At 45.0% G+C, this 23,396-nt stretch overlaps 1 long non-coding RNA gene across 1 annotated transcript in view; it reads left to right on the top strand.

Moving 5' to 3' along the window:
• The first annotated feature begins 16,170 nt into the window (after window positions 1–16,170).
• The window catches only part of LOC108513312 (uncharacterized), a 24,935-nt gene continuing 17,709 nt past the window's right edge, over window positions 16,171–23,396 (top strand). Inside the window, exons 1-2 of the long non-coding RNA XR_001880856.1 lie at window positions 16,171–16,417; window positions 21,740–21,881. This is a non-coding gene — a long non-coding RNA (uncharacterized LOC108513312). The remainder of the gene's footprint in view (window positions 16,418–21,739; window positions 21,882–23,396) is intronic.

Raw genomic sequence — 23,396 nt, 5'->3', positions numbered from 1 at the left:
AGTCCAAGTGATCTCATTGTTCAGTTCCCACCTATGAGTGAGAACATGCGGTGTTTGGTTTTCTGTTCTTGTGATAGTTTGCTAAGAATGATGGTTTCCAGCTGCATCCATGTCCCTACAAAGGACGCAAACTCATCCTTTTTTATGGCTGCATAGTATTCCATGGTGTATATGTGCCACATTTTCTTAATCCAGTCTGTCACAGATGGTTTTGTCCTCTTTATTTCGGAAATCCTTCCAACTACTTAAAAGTTCCAACTATTAAAAAGTACTGCAGTCTGTTTGCATTTCAAATGTTTGTAAACTTTGATTTAGAACTGTTCCAGTATTTATTTCTGAACTTGCCAGTTTATTAATGCTTTTAAAATAAAATTTATTGCACTAGGAGTTGAAATAAGTTGTTTTTAACTCATAAAATGAGCTGCTGAAAAGTATTTTCCTACAGTTTTCTGAATAACATTTTCAGAAATGCCTAGATTGATACAAATTTAAAATACTTAATTGGAAACATTTTACATTTAAAAGTACTTCTAATAAAATTAGAGACAATATTTTTCTGCAATTTTTTTACAGCAGAAGGAGAAGTTGTTACTTCAGTTTTGGGCCCCTGGCATTGGTCCATACCTGGAGGTCCTCCTGGGAAGGCGTTCCCATGGCCTAGGTTCTGTGATGTTGGCGAAGGGCACCATAAGGCAGCTGTTCCCAGCCACGTTCGGTTGGCAGAGCCCCTCATGCTCTGACACTTCATAAAACATGGCATGTAGCAGCTGCTGGTAGCGCCCCTAACATCTCTTGAGCTCATCTTGTGCTTTGGTGGCCAATGTCCCCGTGTGTCAAGGGCTTCCCACCTCAAGAACTTGAGCTCCCTACTTGAGGCCGTTCAGTGGCCACAGGAATTTGCCTGCCCTGTGGGTGTGCCCAACTTCAGGTGCTGGGGATTTAATGCTTCCAGGAGCTACCTTCTATCGGTAAGGACTAGGAGTTCCTGGACGATAAGGACTAGGAGTTCCTGGAGGACTATCCCAGCTCACCTCCTTTTCCGTGAGTCAGTCCTGCCGTGTTCCATGTTCTCTCAGAGGGCCTCAGTCGGATTGCACCCTGTTTGCCACAGTGGCACCCCACTCATTCTTGCACCTGTGTGTGGCACAGCTTCCTGTTCTGGCTCATTGTGCAGTGACTGACAGTCAAGTCAAACGACTAGCCTCAAGTCTGTCTCAGGGTCTCCTTTTTGGGGAGGGCAGCAGAAGATGCCATGTGAACCAGGTGACTTAACAGCACCTTCAGTCTTACTGGGAAGTCGAAAGCTTATAGTGGCCCTGAAGCTGCTTGAAGGAATGGGGAATTCAGGAAAATCGCTAAACTCCAACAGGAAGGGATTTACTTTAAATCTCATGGGCCAAGAAAATGGATACAAAACACATACGCACACACACAAGTAAGTAATGGAAGAGAAGATGGTATCATTTTAAACCAGCGTTTAAGATCATAAGCTAAATAATAAAGAATAGAAACAGGTGGGAAAGTGGATGGAGGGAAAGCAAAAATCATTGAAGACTTTCACTTCCATAAAGGGCAAACCAAGTTTTGTGTGTTTATTGCCAATATATATATTTATTATTATTTTTAGATGGAGTCTTGCTCTGTCGCCCAGGCTGGAGTGCAATGGCGCAATCTTGGCTCACTGCAACCTCTGCCTCCTGGGTTCAAATGATTCTCCTGCCTCAGCCTCCCGAGTAGCTGGGATTACAAGCGCCCGCCACCACGCCCAGCTAATTTTTGTACTTTTATTTTAAAGTGGAGATGGGATTTCACCATGTTGGCTAGGCTGGTCTCCAACTCCTGACCTCAGGTGATCTGCCCACCTCGGCCTCCCAAAGTGCTGTGATAACAGGTGTGAGCCCCTGCGCCTGGCCTAGATATATTTTGAATGAGACTGATACTGTTTTAGGATAACAACTCTAGGATCAAAACTGGGCTGATTTCTTGGCTGACCTTAGTAAAAGATGAGGCAAACAAGAATGTGGCTCCCTTATCCAAAGACAGCAAATAGATAAAGAAGATGAAAAGCTGGGCCTGCTCTGCAGGTGTCCATGGTAGTCACGGGCCAGTGGGGCAGGGGCTCCCTCACCTCCCACAATTCCGCAACATGGGTCCTCCCAGCTTTCCTCTTAATCGTTTAATAGATCTGCCACCTCCTTCTTCTCTCTCCATCACTCCATACCATCTATGTGAGCTTTTCTGAATTTTGAATGGGCTTCTAAATGTTGACTTGTTTAAAATATACAACTATTGTGTATATTAGGCACCCAATAAATTTCAAACCATGGTGAATACACAAAAGCTTCCAAAGACCGGCTTGCTGCCGGGCACGGTGGCTCAGGCCTGTAATCCCAGCACTTTGGGAGGCCGAGGTGGGTGGATCACTTGAGGTCAGGAGACCGAGACTAGCCTGGCCAACATGGTGAATCCCTGTCTCTACTAAAAATACAAAACTTAGCTAGGAGTGGTGGTGCACTATTGTAATCTCAGCTACTCAGGAGGCTGAGGCACGAGAATTGCTTGAACCCAGGAGGCAGAGCTACAGTGAGCCAAGATTGTGCCACTGCACTTCGCCTGGGCTACAGATCGACAACCTGTCTCAAAAATACCAAACCATAGTGATGGTTTAGTATTATATTTATATTTGACACCACTGTAGTCAAATATAAATATAATTTAAAAAATGGGCTTGGAAACAGTCCATGTCTGTCGCTCTTGGACACGGATGTGTGTATGGAGCCATTGCTGCATAGAATCTATAATTTCATCCTTTGTAGTAGGCATTGTTCTTCCCTCCATGGTTTGGAGACGTTACCACACATATCCAGGATCTCACAACCAGTGAGCAGTCGATGTGGGATTCTACCCAGGTCTGACTCAAGTACCTTGTTCCTTCCAACTCACCAGGCTTTCATGATGGGATATGCATTGGGCAGCAGCATAATAACCAGAAAGCCTTTGCCAAACAGAATCACAGGCATTAACATCAATATTAATATTAAAAGGGCATGATTTAGTCAACTGCAATTGGCTAAATAGCATTTAACAAAAATTATTATCAATATTAAGGATAATGTTTTTGAAACTTTATGAATTTTGTTACTTTTTGACATAAAGACATAAGATTTAGAGTTAGGAACAATTTGACAAAATATGCTAGTTAGACAATTTGACTCACCATTATTAAAGTCAAGCTGGCAAAGGTAGGTATAAATTATAGAAATGCAAAACAGAATTAATTGATAGATTCTGACCTTTGGAGGCTTTCTTTGAGACAGGGTCTCACTCTGTTGCCCAGGCTGGAGTGCAGTGGAGATCATAGCTCACTGCAGCCTCAACTTCCTGGGCTCAAGCCACCCTCCCGCCTCAGCCTCCTGAGTAGCTGGGACTATAGGCACACACCATCACAACGTCTAATTTGTAAAATTTTTTGTAGAGACAAGATCTCACTGTGTTGCTCAGGCTTATCTCAAACTCCTGGACTCAAGAGATCCTCCCACTGCAGCCTTCCAAAGTGTTGGGATTACAGGCATGAGCCATCAGGTCCTGCCTGGGGACTTTCTAGTGTCTAAAATGTTTACAAAATATGGTAAATCATTATGACATAAAAACGATCAAAGCATTAGAAAATACAAAGAAAATCAGCCAGGTGCAGTGGCTCATGCCTGTAATTCCAGCACTTTGGGAGGCTGAGGTGAGCAGATCTCTTGAGGTCAGGAGTTCAAGACCAGCCTGGCCAACATGGTGGAACCCTGTCTCTACTAAAAATATGAAAATTAGCCTGGCATGGTGGTGCTCAAATATAGTTAATTGTAACTCAAGTACTTTGGGAGAAATACTTTTATGAAGTCAAATTTATCATTTTTTAGTGATTTAATGTTTCTGTGTCCTAAGAACCCTTTGCCTATTCTAATTTTTTTTTTTTTTTTTTTTAAAGAATCTCCTATGTTATCCTCTAGATGCTTTATGGTTCTAGCTTTTATTTTTAGGTCTATAACCCATTTTAATTTTTGTGTATGTAGTAGTGACTTAGAGGTCAGAGTTCATTTTTTCCATATGAACAATCAGTGCTTAAGCACCATTTGTTAAGGAAGACTTTTTTGGGAAAGAAGGCAAAGGCTCTCTCTCCTGAGAGCTCCTAGACTGAATGCTAACAGCAGTCTGGGCTAGCTAAAATTATAAAAGACAACACAACCAAATATAGGCAAAAGTATGTAGCACTGAACTCTCAAACATTGCTGAAAGGAGTATGAAATGGCTGGAGAACTTTAGAGACCTTTTGTTAGTTTCTTCTAAATTTCAAGATACACCTACCCTATGGTCCAGAAATTTCACTCCTAGGTATTTGCCAACAGGAATAAAACACAAAAGACTTTCACAAGAATGTAGCCTTATTTGAAAACAACCAAATGTCCATCAATAGGAGAATGGATATACAAACTGTGGCATGTTAATACTATGGAATAGTAGTCAGCAAGCAACAAAAGGATGCTCACCTGACTCGCACAAATACACCAATCTCAAAAACTTCACATGGAGTGAACGAAGCAAGACAGAAATACATCCATACAATATGATCCCATTTATATGAAGCTCAAGAAGAGAAAAATTAATCTATGATGACAGAAATCAGAGCATCAGAGCATAGTTTCTCTGGGATAGAAGAGGGTGGGAGGACTGGTTGGAAAGAGCTGGAAACATTTGGGGTAATGGACATGCACCATAGTTTGAAGTGACTACACGGGAGTAATATAATTACCAAAACATATCGAAATGAACACTTTGCATTTTTTTGTGTCTAAATTATATCTCCACTAAAAATTACCACCAAAGAAGTTGTATCAGTGAAAGTAGATTAGGTTATGCTGCAGCAAAAACAGTAAAATCCTAGTGACAAGTCAAAAAGGTGTATTTCTTCTCTATTCCATTCTCATGCTATCCAATCGCAGGAACTTCTACTCATTGTGGACATTCAGCAACCCAAGCTGACAAAGCAGCCACTATCTTTACAGTGCCAGTGACTATGGCATAGAGATAAGAAAGCTTTGGAACATTTTATACTGGCAATTAAGTACATAGCCCAGTAGTGACATAAATCACATTTGCTCATATCTTAGTCTTTTTGGTGTTGCTATACAGGAATACTTTAGGCTGGGTAATTTATAAAAAAAAGAGTTTTAAAAATTTATTTATTTATTTAATTACTTATTTATGAATGACAGGGTCCTGCTGTGTCACCCAGTCTGGAATACAGTGATGCAATTATAGCTTACTATAACCTCAAATTTCTGGGCTCAAGTGATCCTCCTGTATCAGTCTCCCAGAGTGCTAAGATTACAGGTGTGAGCCATTGCACCCAGCCTAAGAAAAGACGTTTTTTTGGCTCACAGTTCTGCAAGCTGTACCAGACTCATGGCACCAATGTTAGGTGAGAGCCTCAGGCTGCTTCCCCTCATGGCAGAAGGTGAAGAGGATCTCTGTGTGTAGAGATCACATGTTGAGAGAGGAAGCAAGGGGGAAATGCCAGGCTCTTTGCAGGAACTCACTCAGCCCCACCCCTGGACACTAATTTATTTATGAGGGGTCCACCCTCATGACCCAAACACCTTCTGTGAGGCTTTCACCTCCAACACTGGAGATCAAATTTCAACACGAGGTCTTCAGGGGTCAAATATTCAAATCATAGCAGCTCAAAAATTGTTGTCCAGAACTAATCACACAATCTAATTCATCCCTAAGTGTGCCAAGAAGCACCATCCTACAATTAGCCAGAAAAATTGTGGTATGGACTGAATTGTGTCCCCTCAAAATCCACATGTTGAAACTCTAACTCCCAATGTGACTGTATTTTGAGATAAGGACTTTGAACAGGTAATTAAGGTGAAATGAGGCCATGAGGATAGGGACCTAATGCCACAGGGCTGATGTCCTGAGAAGAAGAGGAAGAGATAGCAGTTTTCTTAGTCCATTTGTACTACTATAAAAAAATACCACAAACTAGGTAATTTATAAATAATAGAGTCTATTTCTCACTGTTCTGGAGGTTGGGAAGTCCAAGAGCAAGGCACAGGCAGGTTTAGTGTGTGGTGGGGTCCAGTCTTTGCTTCCAAGATGGCACCATCTAGGTGTCCTCACATGGAAGGGATGGAAAGGCAAAAAAGGGTGGAACTAGTTTCTTTGAGCCCTTTTGCAAGGTTTCTGATCCCGTTTATGAGGGCAGACACTTCATGGCCTAATCATCTCCTAGAAGCTCCACCTCTTAATACTGTTGAAATTCAGTTGCAACAAGAATTTTGGCAGGGACACAAACACTCACACCATAGCACAAGGGATGCATGCTCACCAAAAGAAGGCCATGTGACGATACAGCAAGAAGGTGTTTGTCTACAAGCCAGGAAGGGAGCTCTCACCAAGAACCAAATTGCCCACCACTCTGATCTCAAACTTCCAGCCTCCAGAGCTGTGAGAAATAAATTTCTGATTTTTAAGACTCTTTAAAAAAGTTTGTGGTATTCTGTTATGGCAAACCGAGCAGACTAATAGAAGTTGAGAGTGGAAATGACTAAGTAAACAGAACTAATAAACTGGAAATACATAGGTGAATCATTTTATGTTTTTAAAGAACAGACAATGCATATCCCATATATATTTTGCAAGACAGCCACATGCACACAAACATAAAAGCCTTCTTCCTTTACCGTAGCTAGCAGAACCATCATAGTAAAACCTGAAACATGCTGGTTGATATACAGTATTACACTTATGTAGATAGAAACGATGTAAATAAAATGAATATACCAAAATACTCACATTTTGTATTTGTTGGATACCTACTCTGTACAACGAGTTTTATATTTTAGACAAATCAACATTTAGGAGCCCACCCAGAAATCCAGAAAAAGTTCACACAGATGGTGTGGAGTGAAGGAGAGGGAAGAAGGAGGTGGCACATCTACTAAATGATTAAGAGGAAGGCTGGGAGGACCCGTGTGGGGGGAGCGTGGGAGGTGAGGGAGCCCCTGCCCCATTATGGTGCCTACTGTGGACACCTGCAGAGCAGGGCCAGCTTTCTGTCTTCTTTCTCTATTTGCTGTCTTTGGATGAGTGACCCACATTTCATTTGCTTTCATCTTTTACTAAGGGTCAGCCAGGAAATCAGCCCAGTTTTGATCCTATGGTTGTTATCCTAAAACAGTATCAGTCTCATTCAGAATATATCTACAACTGGCAAAAAAACACACAAAACTTGGTCTGCCCTTTATGGAAGGGTTAAGTCTTTAATGATTTTTGGTTTCCCTCTGTTCACTTTCCCACCTATTTCTATTCTTTATTGTTTAGTTTGTGATCTTAAATGCTGGTTTAAAATGATGTTAACTTACTCTCTTTTCCTGACGTGTGTGTGTGTGTGTGTGTGTGTGTGTGTGTGTGTGTGTGTAGAGAGAGAGAGAGAGACAGAGAGAGAAAGAGAGAGAGAGAGCGAGGGATTGCATCCAGCTCACTTGGTTCATCAGACTTATTAGTAATATATCCTCTCTTATGGCGGTTTAGTGATTTTCTTTAATTCTTCATCCCTTCCAGTAAGTGGTTTCGGATTCATCTGGGGCTTTTTGTTTGTTTGTTTTAAACGGCAATGTTCTCATTTCCTACTCAACAATTTGCACGAAACCATTGCATAATTTTGACACACACACATAATACACTTGGGATAATATTTTCAGAAATGGCTTAATTGGGGTTGCCTTTGCTCTTGAAGCTGGCTACTCTGAATGTAACACTTGTTGATCCTCCCAAAGATCTGGTGCTTATGATTGCAGAGGGGCAGCTTGATGCTAGCTTGCTTCACATTCATTTAATCTGACTTTTCCACCAGTCTACCCCAAACTCCTTTGAACAGCAAAGACAGAATATGAATTAATGCTATAATTAGCACTATGTCAAATTATGTTTGAATATGAGAAGGGATAGGAGGTAAATATGAAAATGTAAAAGATAATTTGAGAGCAGTGAGATGAAGAGTGAATGTTTACACTTAAAAAATTTTATTCTTTGCTGTTAAAATAGTGTTTATGCAAAAATAATTCAGAAAACCATAAAATCCCAGAAGAAAGTCTGAGAAAGAGGTGCAAGGAGACAGGGAGAATTTCCAGCTTCATCAAAACTGTGTGCAGATGGGGCCTCTGCAGTTTTGTCATTCCAGTAGTGGTGTGGACAACATGAACACAGCAGAGGCAGCCACGAGTCTTTAATGGCACCACCAGCCCGTCCTGAAGTCCATCAGAGGCACCTGTGAATCCACAGGCTCAGCAGACACATTTCCTGGGTGCCTATGCCATGGAGGCCCTCTTCCTAGTGCTCTGTGGATGCTGGTGTGTGCCCCTTTCTACATCTCTAGTAAGCAGGGGTCTTAGTCTGTTTTCTGTTGCTTAGAATACCTGAAACTGGGTAATTTATAAAGAAATGAAATGTATTTCTCACAGTTCTAGGGGCTGGGAAGTCCAAGGTCAAGGGGGTGCATCAAGTGACGGTTTCTCTGGTGAGGGTTTTTTTTGCTGGCAGGGACTCTGCAGAGCCCATAGGTGGTTCAGGGCATCATACGGCAGGGGGCTGAGTGTGCCAGCTCAAGTCTCTTTTCTCTTTTTATAAGCCACCGGTCCTACTGCATAATCCATTAATCCATCAACCCCTTCATCAATCCATTAACAGACTAACCTATTCAAGAGGGCAGAACCTTAATCACCCAGTCACCTCTTAAAGGCCCCACCTCTCAATACTGCCATATTGAGTATTAGGTTTCAACGTGAGTTTTGAAGGGAGGAGTATTCAAATCATAGCAGTAGGGACCATTACTACCCTCCTGAGAGACGAGGAACTCATGGGGGCCATAGGTCTCACCTCCTGCTGCCAAGCTGGGAGTTTGCATCGCCAGCCCAAGTGGCCCGGCCCCAGGGTTCACGCTTCTGATTCTGGACTCCCTGTCCCCTACCCATCCCCTATCCCATCCCTCCTTTACTCCCTGGGCTCTACTTTCAGGAATCCGCTGTCCTCTCCTCAGGCCACAGCTCTTTCCTCAGCTGACACCATGCTACCTGTTACAGAGGAAGTGGGCACTGCCGGGCAGAGCCCCAGCTCTTCTGCACCACGTCCAAGGAGGCAGGCACCACACAGGCAACTTCACGCCTCCTTCAGAAGCAGATGGAATTTTTTTTTTTTTTGCACAAGGTCACTCTAACCTGTTTGTCTTCTTGGGGCAAGTTGTTCTTTCATATATTAATTGCCACCCATTCTATGAACCAGATAAAATCACCATGAAAATTGCTATTTTTAGACGCATTTTAAAGCTATAAATGAGATCATGTTAGTAAATAAAAATTATCTCCTCAATTAAATGGGTATTAATTACAATTTCCAAAATTACAACAAACTCTGAACCCTCCTTTTAGACTGGCTGGTACCATCTGTTCTAGCTAGGTATTATACTTTACTTAGCCATTCCCATGCTGTTGGACATTTAGGACGTTTCTAATTTGAAATTTAACATTGGGTGGTTTTCCAAGTACTTATGTATGTATGTATTGGTGCTGATTATGACGAGGTCACACTTCTCTCCGTCTCTGCTTGCCAGCTTCAGCTGCGGCTCCTCCTCTCAGGAGGTCCCTCAGGGGTTCTCCTGCCCAATTAGAGATTTTAGGGTTTCCTCCTTAACGCTGGTCCCAGCGACTTCCTGCGGCTCAGAAGCAGGACAGGCTGGACTCGACCCCGGCCCCGGAAAACCCCTTTGCCGCTGTGCCAGCGGAGGGCCGAGAGGACAGCCGCGGCGGACCCCAGGGGCGACAGTTCCCTGGGGCCACGGGGAGTCACGTGGAGCCCGGCCCAGCCTCAGCCCCCAGGCTCTGCCGGCTGCTGTGCGCGCAGGGGAGTCCGGGTGTCCGCCGGCCCGAGCCAGGGTTCCGCACGTAGCGATTTCCAAGCGCTACTTAGACGTCGCCTAGTGGGTCTTTTCCGCGGATGGAAACGCTGGCCCGGACCGCCCGGGGCCTTAGCTGAGCGTGGAAAGCTCCCAGCAGGGGCGCGACTGGTGCGTTCCGGGGCCCTCTCCACCGCCGGGCTTCATCATGCAAAAAACCTCAGGAAGGACGTAGAGAGCCTTGGCCTGTTTCGTGGGCCAGAGTTTACTGACTTTCACTCTAAGTTAAATCTTCCAACCCGAAGACATCCTTCTGAAGTCAGCAGCACAGATTACACTCAAGGGCAGGCGGACTCGGCCTTCTTCCCTTCCCCTACCTTCCCCTCCCACGGCAGGTCCCACTGGCGGGAGGATGCACCGCCAGTGGGGTGGGCCGCGGGTGGGAGGAGCACGCGAGTCCTGGGACGGCCAGAGGGGCCCCGGTTGCGCAGGGGAGTGTCAGCAGACTCGCAGGCAGCAGGAGACCTGGCTCTGGGTCCAGAGTTCCCAGTGGGACGCCCACGAAAAAAGCGTAACTCCCATTATATTCTGTAATTCTAGTCTAGTTCCTATTTCATGCTTGATAGAGAGCAGTCGACCGCTTCTTGGTGAATTCTGCCAAGTTAGTCACTTCTCAAGTCATGTTAATTAATTCTTTTAGAGACAGGGTCCCGCTCTGTTGCCCAGGCTGTAGTGCAGTGGAGCGATCACAGCTAACTGCAGCCTCCCCACCTCCGACTCCAGCGATCAGATTCGCCTGGGTGGGCCAGCTTTCAAGTCTACCGGGGTCCCCATGGAACTTCTGGCTGCCCTCCCTCCTCAGCCTTTCAGGGAAGATGGGGCTGCCGCGGGTGCCAAATGCACCCAGACTGCCTGCGCCCCTGAGGCGGTTGACACAGCCTCTCCCAGAGCCTTGGTACTGTGCCTGCTAGGCTGTCCTTCAACCTCAGCCCTAGACCAAGGCCCTCGGACCTCAGGAAGGAGGCCACTGCACATCCACCCTCAAGCCCACTGCACTCAGCCCAAGGAGCTGAGGGGAGTGAGCAGGGCCTGGGGCCTGGGCCTGTCTCAGGCTTCCTCTCCCAACTCTTCCTGCCCCTACCCAGCCTGGAGGGCACACACACACAGACATAGGTAGACACAGACACAGACACACATGGATGCACACAGACACACACACATACAGATCCAGACACACATACATGGATGCACACAAACACACATGGACACACACACACACAATTCTAGATATAGAGAAGCCATGCCTATAGCTTACAGTGCCATGTGTCTGCACGTGCTGCGGGTGAGGACACACCAGCCCTGGGGTCGCTCTACTTCATTGCCTTTCCGATACTTGGTCTCACAGCTGGATGGGAAGCTAGGGTTGTGTCTTTATTTTCTGGTTCCACAGTGACCTCCCCTTTCCCCAGAGCATCCCTGACTCAGGGTTTCAATGAGGAGGGGATGGTCCTTGGGCCAGAAGGAGCCATCAGAGGGCAGGGGCAGGCCAGCGTGGGTGGTCCTGGTCGCTTCTCAGTCTGTGTGGTTCTGGGCATGGTCGGGGCACCTCTCCAAGGCCACACCTTGAGTAGAGGGGGCTTCTCCTGAGGGGAACGGGCCTTTATTGTCACCATCCTGGGAAGTAGAGAGTCTTAGGGAAGGACATGGACTTGGGAGGGCCTGGGATGTCTGGGCAGACCCATAAAGACAGCCCCTCACGTGTGGGTACTGAACAAATTGAGAGCTTTCACCCAAGAGTGAAGGGTGGGGGCCAAGGCACGGCCTGACCCTGACTAGTGCTGGCGGGCGAGCCACACCTCTGCCATGCACAGACCTCGTGGGCCAGGCAGGGGATCAGTTCAGGGACTCTAGGACAGAGGCAGAGCCTGCTTCTAAGTTCTCCGTTACATTTCCCTTGGCCTCTTCCTGTGCCTTCATACTAAAACTTACCATCTGGGCTCAGCAGCGTGGCAGGCTGCTGGGGGGACAGGTAGGATTTTGTGCGTGTGGCTTGGTGAGCAGCCCAGAGGGACAGAGCCTGCTCCCTAGGACTCCAGGCTTACCTTGGTGGCTAAGGGTGGCTATGCCCTGTGGACCTGACCCCGGGGCTGTGGGCAGGGAAAGTGTGGAGGAAGATGGGAGCTGGGAGAAGGGAAGGGAGGAAGAGAGCCCATGAGTCCTTGAGCCTCCTGGATAGTTCTAAACAGTGCTGGCCAGTGACCAGGGGGACTCTGCCTTCCAGATCCGGGTAAGAGTGGAATCCTACCTTGGTCTGGGCTTGGTTGGCTATGGTGTTGTGCCATTGCTCTCTATGCGCTAAGGAGGCAGTCTTAAAGCATGTCAACCATTGTTCTGCATGAAAGTGTTAGTGCTGAAGTTTTATCATGGTGTGTGGCTGAGGACATGGAAACTAGTTTGTATTTTTAGTTTTTTGAGACAGAGCAAGACTCTGTCTCCCAGGCTGGACTGCAGTGGTGCCATCATAGCTCACTGCAGCCTTGAATTCCTGAGCTCCAGAGATCCTTCTGCCTCAGCCTCCTGAGTAGCTGGGACTGCAGGCATGTGTCAGTACGCCTGGCTAATTTTTTTATTTTATTTTTTGTGGAGACGGAGTCTCCCTGTGTTGCCCAGGCTGTTTTTGAACTCCTGGGCTCAAGCGATCCTTCTGCATTGGCCTCCCAAAGTGCTGAGAGTGCCCAGCCACAAACTAGTTTTTAAAGGTGATCAAGGGCTTGGTCACTTCATGTTGGACAAGGTGTTGAGTGAGTTATGACACTCAGTCTTCCCAGGCAGTGTCTCTTTCCTAAGAGTTCTGGAAGAGGTGAAGGAGCCACCAGACCCCCATGCACTGGCCTGCCCCCAAAGACCTCCCTTGCACCCACAAAGGACCCATTGTCCCCAGGCAGGCGTCTTCATTCTGAGCCGCCCTCTGCAGCTGTCACAACACTGGAATTCGCTCACTTTTCCCTGGGACAACTTTGTGTTACCAGAGCTGGGTCTGAGGTTTGCACATCACGCCGCCCGCCCCAGTTTCCCCCAGGCCAGACACAGGGCAGTTTGAGTCCCAGGCCCCCTGTGTTCCAACTGATGTGTACTATGGGCGCCCTGAGCCTTTCCCGGTCCTGGGTGCACCTGTTTTGCTGTGGAACTCTTGACCTGGCTTCTGCCTTTGCCTAGAGTCCTGGAAATGTCCAGAAGCCTGGGGGTGGGGCTAAACAGATCACCCTGTATCTTTCTTCCCTGATTCCCTAGAGCAAATGGCAAGTGTTTTGGTTTTAAATCAGAGACAGTGGACCTCATAGTCTCTGCACGTAACCCTTGGTCTTGGTCTCTATCTCTTTTCCTTTTTCATTTTGAAACCTGAGGATCCATTGCCAGGCCTGAAAGCCTGGAGCCCCATTACAGGCAATCTCTTATGTGCCATGGCTTCTCAACTGCACCCCACAACTGTGGTCTAACTCGCCCTTTTCTTTCACCTCCTGTTCTCTCGCCAGCCTTGCAGCTTCAGGACTGCTGATCTTGATTACGCTGTGCAAACGGTATTCGTTCCGCGGTCACACTGTCTCCATGAGACAGCAACGTCTAGGAGTGTTGTCCCCATTGAAGGGGCAGAGAAGCCAAGGAAGGAGGAGGGCAAGTGCTGGCCCAAGTCACACACAGATGAAGGCACACATGGTCACGCACACCTGGGAAAGCTCAGCAGCACTCCTGGCTCTCTGCAGGAGTTCACAGAACCCTGCGCTGAGTGGACCACCGAGCTCAGAAGCGTTGCTGTGTGACGCTCGAATCAGGAGGCCCTGATGGACTCTTCCCTTCTCTGTCTCTCCAGCATCTGACTGAGGCACGTTTTTGGGACTCTAGCGAGGAGGACTCCGGTTTGCAGAACACCTGCAATATAGGCAGAGCACCAATCTAAGCCTGCAGAGACTAGACAGGAACAGTTGGAAGATGTCTTCCTTCCCTCCTTCCTTCCCCTTGTAACCCCTCCTCAAACTAGAAAGTGATGGGATCTTTGTGTCATTTGCATGATGACTTCTGGGACTCCTGTGAATTAGTTGCTTCTTCTATGTTTCCCCAACCCAGGGCCACTGCTTAAATTGAACAAATGATGCATCACAAAACTACAAGGGGACTCGTCAAATTCAAGGTTGGTGCAATCTGTATGTAATTGTATTGTAACAGTTGTCCAGCAGATGGCAGTAAAGTGTCATGAAACAGAGTTGCCTGGTGACCTGTGCTGCACCTTTGTGAGTTAGCAGCGACCAGGCTTCATACACTGGACTTACTGGAGTCACTACTAAGCTGAGGCCACAGCAGAAAGACCACTACATTTTGCATGACCTAGGGGCTCCATGCCGGCTTGTCTGCACCAGAGCCCTTTCAAAGCACGTGGTTTAGTTCAGGGCTCACATTGGACATTGCCTGGTTTTGTTTGGCCAGCAAGGTAAGAATGGTTTTAAAATTTTTGAATGAATGAAAAAAAGTAAAAAGAAAATAATATTTTGTGAAAGGTAAAACTCACATAAAATTCAGATTCCAGGGTTTGTAAATGAAGTTTTGTTGGACTCATGCACACTCATTTGTTCAGTGTTGTCTCTGCTGCTTTGAGTTGAGAAGCCGCTGCAGACACCATGTGGCCACAGAGCCTAGAATATTTATTGTCTGGCCCCTTACAGGAAAATGCACCAAGCCCTGGATCGCTCCTTTGGGACTTCATCAGCTACAAACCCTCACAGTATTTTTGTGTGTTTGGAAGTAAGAAGAGAGCAAGTGAGGGCCGAGACCGAATGGGAAGACCCGGTGGCTCAGAGAAGATGGTTATGAGCTCTCTTATTCCAGGGCACAGCAGCCTGTCTGGGGGATGCAGGCCTTGGTGGAAATCCTCTAGCTTCAGTGCCTGCGGCCCTGTCTTTAATGTTACGTTCTTATTTCAGCATCCCTGCTGGTCTGAGGGTCTTAGTCCGTGCACCAATTTTGATTCCTGGACGTAGCAGAATAATGCTTCCAGATTTTCAAACTCCTTTGTTTGACAATTTGAGCATCTGCTAATGTCTTAGCCCTGTCTGAAATCCCAGTTGATTTTCAACACTGTGTAAGGGAACTCCTTCATGACCCTTGGATGGGTAATAGATGATACGGTCATGCTGACATTAGACGAGAGCTTGCTAAACTCTGAAAACCTAAATTTGCAGCCCCTGCTCTAGCAGGTTTGGGTTCTCACGGAAACATCCTCAACAGACCGACTCAAGAAAGTAATTTCCATAGCAAATTGATTTCCTGGACTATGTTCTGTTAAAAGAAGATATGGTTATGATATCTGATCAAATATTCAGCATTTATCAGGAAATTCAGCTGTCTCTAGCTTCAAAAAAGTTCCAGAATCCAACCACCTACCTCTTCCTCTGCTATCACTGGGCCCAAGACTCTCCTAAGGGTTATTGCGAAAGTTTCTCAGCGGCTCTCACTGCTTCAGCCCTTGGTCTGTTACAGGCTGTTGTCAAGAGAGTGAGCACAGTGGCTATCAAAACAGCAGAGAGCTCTTTACCCTCCTCTGCTCAAAATCCCACAATGCTCGTCAGCTCACTGATGGCCAAGGGCCTCTGCCGTCTGGCCCTGTATGTCTCTGATCTTTTGTGTTTGTGCCCTTTCCAGTCTGTCCCCAGTGCTCTCCTTGCTATTCCTTTGGGGCACTGGGCACACACCTGCTGAGAACATTCACACTGCTGGGTACTTCTGTCTGGAACACTCCTCCCCAGACACTTTCCTCACTCTCCTCAGCTTTTGCCCAGATGTCCTTTTCTCCCCAAGGTCTATCTCGATCCTCCTTCATGTCACACCCTGTCTCCCCACCCCCTGGTGCTGTACTATTACTTACATTGCAGCACTTATCCCCCAGCATGCTATTGGATTTGCTTATTTATTATCTAATGCTGACTGCTTTTCCTTCTAGATGCAAGCTCCACAAGGCCAGGCATGCTTTGTTTATTGATGTGCCCCGAGTGCTTAGAGCAGTTATCTGGCATGCAGCAGGTGCCCAGCACATATTCGTTGAATGAATAAATAATGAAATGAATTCTTGAGAGGCAAGCCTGCCCAAGTACTGAAGACTGGGTTGTAACTGTAGGTCTTCCTTCATTAACAAATGATCTCAAAAAGTTTGGGTATTGTTTTAACAGGGCTCCCGGCCAGGATACATGAGTCGGCGTCTTGAAGTGAGAGACAGGACCCTCTGCTCTTCAGGTTCTATCAGTGCAAAGAGGGCCCACTAAGACCCACTCCGCAGGGCCCCATCTGACAGGCACCAGACAAAGCTCCTCACACTCCGTAAATGCCACCCATCATGAATGTGGCTATGATTAAATCGTGATGAGGACAGTGACCCACAAAACTGGAAAACCACTTTGGCACCTTGGTGCAGATGTTTTCAAGGACCAGGTTAGAGAACATGTACCGTCATTCCACTTTTAGCTGTTTTGTTTCATTAAAACCTTTTTAGTTGAGCATGACAACCATAGCAAGTACAATATTTTGGCCAATCTCATTTAATTTGTTACATACAGTGGAAAAAATATTAAGATATTATTTTCTACGTGACTATGTAGCTGGGTTGATTGGAACTGAAACATGTATTGTGCATTTGAATGGTTAATTTTATTATGCTCACATTGTGTACATATTTTGTGGCTTATATATAATCAGTAAATATTCTATGACTTATTCCTCTTCAGAAACATGTGGAAAGGTGAACAAAAAACAACCACAGCATGACAGGGTTAGGGAATTCTAGAAATGGAAAAGATGTTAAAAATGGGTTTATAGTAAAATCCAACATCTAGAAGAAGGATTTAAAGTCTAAGCAGAAATCCTTTCTGGCGGTCTGCAGAAGTCTCCCATCTTGCTAAAGTGTCACATTTGGCACATATTCCTGGAAACGTTTTAGTCTTTTTCAATTAAATTCCTTACTGCTGTCCCTCTTGCCAATCTGCCATTGACTCGCCTCCTGTTGCTGCACCTTCAGTGGTTTTCCATTTCCTTTGGGACAGACTCCAGAGAAACTCATAATCTGGCACCAACATACTAAGACTGTTACTTCTTTCCACGTGTCCTTTGTCTCAGTCTTGGCCTCAGTGTGAGCTCAGATTTCTGTGCTAGGGAGCCACCATGCTTTGGGGCTCCGGAGCCAAGGTGGCAGGGGCGTCACGGAGGCTTTGCCTCATCACTAGGGCTCTGGAGTTCTCCTGTTACCTCTTTCCACACATCAGTTTGCTGGAGGTTGTGATGAGCCGAGAGGGAATGTCAATGTTACCAAGCAACCATGAGCCTATGAGAACCCAGTTGGGATTATGGCCACTTGTACTGCAGGTAGCGGGCACTTCGTACACAGCAAGGACCTGTGCATGGACAATCCTGTGTAGTGTACGAATCACCTTGTGCGTGCTTGTCTATTTTCTCCTGTAGCTGAAAAACTGCTCACAAGTCCTTCCACAGTTACCTATTAAATAATAGTCACCATCTTTTAAGGAACTGATAACTTCTGTCATTTTAAACTGTTCCAGAACACAGCAAAGGATGAAACAGTCTTTATCTTTTTTTCTTTTTCTTTTGAGACAGAGTCTCGCTCTTGTCACCCAGGCTGGAGTGCAGTGGCACAATCTCAGCTCACTGCAACCTCTGCCTCCCAGGTTCAAGTGATTCTCCTGCCTCAGTCTCCTGAGTAGCTGGGATTACAGGCACCTGCCACCACACCTGGCTAATTTTTGTATCTTTAGTAGAGATGGGGTTTCGCCATGTTGGCCAGGCTGGTCTCCAACTCCTGACCTCAGATGATCCACCTGCCTTGTCCTCCCAAAGTGCTGGGTTTACAGGCGTGAGCCACAGTACCTGGCCATCTTTATCTTTTTCTAATTGTGAACATAACTCTGATCTCACACTGGGGAAAGAAACCACCCTAGCATGATAAGGAAAATGTATAGGTTTATTGTACTCAAAAACAAAGATGCAAAGATCTCAGTTAAAACTAGCAAATCTTATCTTCTTTTTTGAGACAGAGTCTTGCTTTGTCACTCAGGCTGGAGTGCAATGGTGCCATCTCGGCTCACTGCAACCTCCACCTCCCAGGTTCAAGCTATTCTCCTACCTCAGCCTCCTGAGTAGCTAGGATTACAGGTGTCCACCACCATGCTCAGCTAATATTTTGTATTTTTAGTAGAGACAGGATTTCACCTTGTGGGCCAGGCTGGTCTCCAACTCCTGACCTCAGGTGATCCATCTGCCTCGACCTCTCAAAAATGCTGGGATTACAGGTGTGAGCCACCTTATCTTCCATTCTTTAAAGAAGAAAAAAAGGTAACAAAACAAACAAGCAATGCTCTCAAAGATAGTGCATCCTGACCAAGAAAGGTTTGTGAGCAATGCAAGGATAGTTCAACAAAAGGAAATCTGTGAACATTATTACCTTGTTACTAGAGTGGAAACAGAGTCATCTTGTGATCTGCAGAGATGTCAGAAAACACATGTGAGAAGCTGTAAAACTCTTCCCGAAGCACCACCACTGAGTGCAGTGCTTGAAAAGGTAAACAGGTATGGCTGGGTCATATGGTACTTCTAGTTCTAGATCCTTGAGGAATTCCCATACTCTTTCCATAATGGTTGAAACTAGTTTACAATTCCCACCAAACAGTGTAAAAGTGTTCCTATTCTCACATCCTCCCAGCAACCTTGCTGGTTTCCTGACGTTTTAATGTTTGCCATTCTAACTTTGGTGTGAGAATGGTATCTCATTGGTGGTTTTTGATTTGCTTTTCTTGATGCCAGTGATGACGACCATTTTTTCATATGCCTTGTTGCTGTATGAATGTCTTCTTTTGAAAAAATTTGTTCAAATATCCGCTTTGCCCACTTTTTGATGGGGTTGGTTTGTTTTTTTCTTTGTACATTTGTTTGAGTTCTTTAGGTTCTGGATATTAAGCCCTTTGATGAGGTAGATTGCAAAAGTTTTCTTCCCATTCTGTAGGTTGCCCCGTTCACTCCTGATGTAGTTTCTTTTGCTGTGCGAAGCCTCTTTAGTTTTAATTAGATCCATTTGTCAAATTTTGGCTTTTGGTTGCTGTTTGCTTTTGTGTTTAGACATGAAGTCCTTGCCCAATGCCTAATGCCCTGAATTGGTATTACCCTAGGTTTTTCTTCTAGGGGTTTTTAATGGGTGGGTTAGGTTAACATTTAAGTCTCTCATCCCATCTTTGAATTAATTTTCATTATAAGGAGTTAAGGAAAGCATCCAATTTCAGCTTTTCTACTATGGCTACGCAATTTTCCCAGCACATTTTATTAAATTAGGGAATCCTTTTCCCCCATTTCTTGTTTTTCTCAGGTTTTTGTCAAAGATCAGATGCTTTAGATTGGTGGTATATTTCTGGAGGACTTCTGTTCGTTTCATTGGTCTATATCTCTGTTTTGGTACCAGTACCATGCCTGGTTTTTATGGTTCTGTAAAGCCTTGGTTAACTTTGTTAGACACTATAGTTTAAGTCAGGTTAGCGTGATGCCTCCAGTTTTTGGTTCCTTTTGACTTAGGATTGTCTTGGCATGAGGCAACCTTTTTAGTCCCATATGTAACTTGAACAGTTTTTTCCAATTCTTGAAGAAAACTCATTGGTACCTTGAATAGATGGCATTGAATCTATAAATACCTTTGGGCAGTGGCATTTTCAACGATACCCTGATTCTTTCCTATCCATGGACAATGAATGATTGAGGGTGCTGACCAAGTTGATGGGTGAGCCACACCGACCAATAGCACAAAGTATACATATGTAACAAACCCTGCCACATTTATGCCCATGTCCTAGAAAACTTAAAGTATAATAATAAAAAAAAATAAAATTATACAGTTAAAAAAAAAGAAAAGTTAAACAGATACGGCTATGATCTTTCATTTTTTTCCAAGAGAGTAAATACTTTCAGGGTTAAATTAATATTTTCTCTAAGCCCTGATTCTCTGAGTGATTCTGCCTAAGTCAGTTAAGAACTATCATCTCACTCTATCTTTGGCTCCTTGTTTATGTCTTGTGGCTATTAATTTTTTTTTTGAATTTTAAAGATAAAAGTGCAGGCAGAACCCATAGATATTTTCACTCCAGGCAAGAAGGGGAATCAAAGGTTCCTGAGATTCAGAGGGGCACATGCTCCTGAGCTGATGGCCAAGAGCCTTCAAGAAAGGGTAGGAGAGCTGCTCATTCCAAACGGAAGAGTGTGAGCAGGGCCACAACCATACAACCGGTCACGTTTTGACCTTTCTCATTATGTGGATTAACTGGAGGATTCGTACAAATGGCGTTTTAATAATAAGTTATTAATTTAAACCAGACAAAATGCTCTTGGGAATTCTTCATTCTGTGAAGGGGTTTTTATAAACTTCCATGATTTTTCACCTAATTCTCCCTTGTTTACTTTCATTGGGACATTGTAATATTTTATAATTTAGACTTTTCACCTTTGGAAATAAACCAGACTTGGAAAAAAATTTTGTCAGAATTTTGGATGCATTTAGTAAGATGTGTAATTTATGTAATCAGGACTGCTAATTTGAGGAAGTAAGATGGTTGGAGCCCAGCCCAGGCCGGGTCAGCACTGGGCCTCCTGACCCCATCTTAGTGAATCTGTGGCTTCTGGGCCACATCTCTGTCTTGAGCCCAGTGGAACCTGGGTTTTCATGGCACCCAGCACAGAAAAATGTGGTTGAAAGGGACTACCTTAGAAGTTAGTCGTAGTCTTCAGACATTTAGTTAGATTAACAGATGGTTTCTCACAGGATAACTCACTGACCACCCTTTGGGCAGAACTGGACCCACTTGAATGTGGCAAATTTGTCTCAAAGGATGTGTGCAGTGGACACAATTAACCATCCAGTGTTCTTATTCTGAAAAACCCCCTCCGGGAGAGAGCCCACCCAGTGATGCACTATTCAGCACTTATTCTCATCCATTTTCTCTTGAATTTCTCCAGTGTTCTGTCTTCTCCTATCTGGGATAAAGCTGATGACCCATCCCGGTTCTTGCCATGGAGGCTGGTTGGCTTCACTGGATTGGCAGACTCTTCCTCTAGCCATACTCTCTCGGGAGGGGTGCAGGGTGCTTGTTGGAGCAGTGAGACCTCTTGCTAGGCAAGAATGAGGAAGCATGGAGTGTGATCTTTACACACCACTGAACTTCAGTCATGAGGAGATGGAGCTAACACTGTGGCAGAAAGAAGGAAATGTAGAACTCCATGCTATTGGAGAGCCCCTGGGCTAACCAGTTCTGAAACCGTGTTAACTGTTGGACTTAGTGGTTATGTATTTTCATTTTTTTTTAAGCCAGGCTGCATTGGGCCTACTCTTACATATACTGGAAAGGTCCTGAGTAACACAGAGGTGAGAATGATTCTCCGTAATTTTGTGAGTGTAAGATATCTTCACTCCCCTTTCTGTGATGCATCCTCACTTATGACCTTGAAGTTGCAAATATCCAAAACTAACCATTTCTTCCTTTGAACTGCTTCTTTTGAAATATTGTTTTGAAGCCCCAGGAGCAGGTAGTAGTGATAATAATAGCAGTAGCAGTATTACTATTACTACTATTGTTAGTATTAATAATAACTCATGTTAAATGTGTGTTTCCTAGTTTTTGGGCATTTTATCTACTAAGCATTTTATGTGTATATTTTGTAATCTCTACAGTAACACTTTGAAGCCAAGATCACCATTTCCCTATTTTACAGAAGATGACAACTCAGGCAGGGAGAGGTGCCTAATGCCACACTGTTAGTGACCAGAACCGGACACAGACACAGTTGGTCAGGTCTCAGGGACCTGCATTTCACTGTCTCCAGAAGCGCATTTCAATTCTCTTTAAGCAGGGAGGTGAGTTTTATGGTGCATTTAGAGTTAACATTTCATTTTTTCTTTGTAATTGAAATCATGATTTATTATTATATGTGCCCCACAAGTACTATTCCAAAAGAGTCTGAACCAAGGACTCATTATGTGTTATTAGATTCCTTATATTTTCATTTTAATGTACTTAATCTGTCATAAATGTATATTAAACTAGGTACAATAAAACATCCCAGGACACTCATTTATTCTACTTTGTCTTTGTAATTCCTGCAAGAGTTACTTCATGTTTTGGCATAGGATGTTATTTGACCCTCATGTGATGGTGAGGGCTGTGTCTTCTTTTTTGCTGGTGCCCCGATCATCATAAGGTGATCCACTTTGTATCTCTGCATGCCTTTTCCTCTCTCTGGAATTCTACTTTGTGTGTGTTGAGTAAACATGGAAAAAATCTATTAAGTCTAACTTGTACCCTTCCCATCAGACAGCTCTGCCCTAAGATGACTTGGGGACCATGAACAAAAGGCACAACTTGGTTTCTTTAAAAGATTATTTATTCCTCATTTATTCTTTATTTGCTAGCAACGAGCAAGCAAACAAACAAAAATGAAGACAGAGGGCAGAACTGGAGATATATGGCAGATGCAACGATACTGCCGATGTTTAGGAACTCATAGGCAGAGAAGAAAGCAGGGGTGGCCCTCAGGGAAACCTAAGGGGCAGTGTTCCATTTTGGGCAGCCAGCATGAGATTTTCATCTTCTTATCTGGGTGTAGTGGAGGCAGGGAAAGATGTCCAGAGACTGCACCATCAGTCAGAATCCAGGCAGGAAAGGGTTGTCTGGGGACTGCATTGTTCTTTGCCTATCATATTCACCACCCAACATCTTCCCTGCCCACCAAGTTCTCCATCCTTGATGCCACATTTTCCATGCCCACCAGGCCCCCTCCCACCCACCATGTTTGCTGCTTGCCGCCATCTTCCCTGCCTGCCCACTGTGTTCTCTGCTCACTGTCATTCTCCGTCTGCCATGTTCTCTGCTTGCAGCCATGTTCCTCTGCCTGTCCTGTGTCCCAGCCTCCATGCTGCCCGCCACGTCCCTGCACAGGCCCTGGCCCTCACAGACGGTCCTCCTCAACCTTGCACTTCACTTCCTGCTCCCTCCCAGCATCCCCTCAGGCCACCAGTTGTTAACATTTGGCAAACACCCTTTCATGTAAATTAAATCCTACTCATACTTAGATTTTGACTCATGAAAATATCTGTCTATGATCTGGATTTACAATAACCACTGGTTTTCACGCTACTCCTAATTCAAGGGGATAATCCCTGCCAAGTGTGGTGAACAGAATGGGAGGTAAAAAGAGTTGAGGGTCTCCCAAGAAAATGCAGCCTCTTCCACAGTTTGGTGTAAATACCATGACCTCTGCTGTCCTGTGTGTTGTATTTGTCCTTTGACTTCTGAGGTTTCTGAGGCTTGGCTTTAAGGATACTTTCTATAGTTGGAGTTTCTTTTTTATTTTATTTTATTTTATTTATTTA

The sequence above is a fragment of the Rhinopithecus bieti genome, unplaced genomic scaffold (genome assembly GCF_001698545.2).
Source record: "Rhinopithecus bieti isolate Rb0 unplaced genomic scaffold, ASM169854v2 scaffold_32096, whole genome shotgun sequence".
NCBI lineage: Eukaryota > Metazoa > Chordata > Mammalia > Primates > Cercopithecidae > Rhinopithecus > Rhinopithecus bieti.
Note: the sequence above shows the minus strand (reverse complement) of the source record. Positions and strands in the feature narration are given on the sequence as shown.